Raw genomic sequence first — 851 nt, 5'->3', positions numbered from 1 at the left:
TTTAACTTCATGTAACATTTTGACGAATTATCTGAGTTGATCAATTTCCACATTCCCAAGTCTATCCCCCACAGAAATGGTCTGTAATCTATGGATTGTATTTGTAGAACCAGCTTAACAGCATCTGTAGATCTTCTTTTGATTAGTCAGCCGTGTGAGATGTCACTTGTGCATCACACCACCAATCAAACAAAGCTCAGAGGGTGCCATCAGGTATGTGGTGCAAATCCTCCTTTTTTCCAGCGAACACAGACCACTGCCGTGGCTGATGGACTGGGATATGAACTTTGATTTGCACCAACTCTACTTGAATTATCTTTCCGATGGAACCTTTTAGCACACCATGAAAAATCTTTAGTGACTTCTGGATGAGCAGAAGTTTTGCAATTTCTTTTTTTCTCACCCTTTTTCCAGCTGATAGATCCAGCACGCTAATTATTAGCCAGATTTCATCAACATTTTAAAACTGTCCTTGTTGTGATATCATGGAACTTTAAGCACACTTGTGGAATAAAAAGGGAGGAGATATTAATTTACCAATGTGTGTTAGATATACATTTGAGGAACAGCTTTAGAACCAATTTTCATCATAATTCATGAATTCCCAGGTTACACTGAGATTAGAACTCAGATCACTGGATTAAGAGTGAATTTCTCACATTTCCACTATTTACACATGCTCTTTTACTGTTTTCAAAAGAAAATCCAGAAAGCTTCATTGGTCAAGTGGTTCCATGCTGTAATGGTTAGCACTCTGGACTCTGAATCCAGCGATCTGAATTCAAATCTCAGTGGAACCTTAGAAATTCTTTGTGCATAGCGGTTTTTTTTTTCTGCTCACACTCAATTTG

The sequence above is a fragment of the Phyllobates terribilis genome, unplaced genomic scaffold (assembly GCF_046119375.1).
Source record: "Phyllobates terribilis strain yellow unplaced genomic scaffold, ASM4611937v1 Scaffold_13__5_contigs__length_258822181, whole genome shotgun sequence".
Taxonomy (NCBI): domain Eukaryota; kingdom Metazoa; phylum Chordata; class Amphibia; order Anura; family Dendrobatidae; genus Phyllobates; species Phyllobates terribilis.
This window is presented reverse-complemented; position numbering follows the sequence as displayed.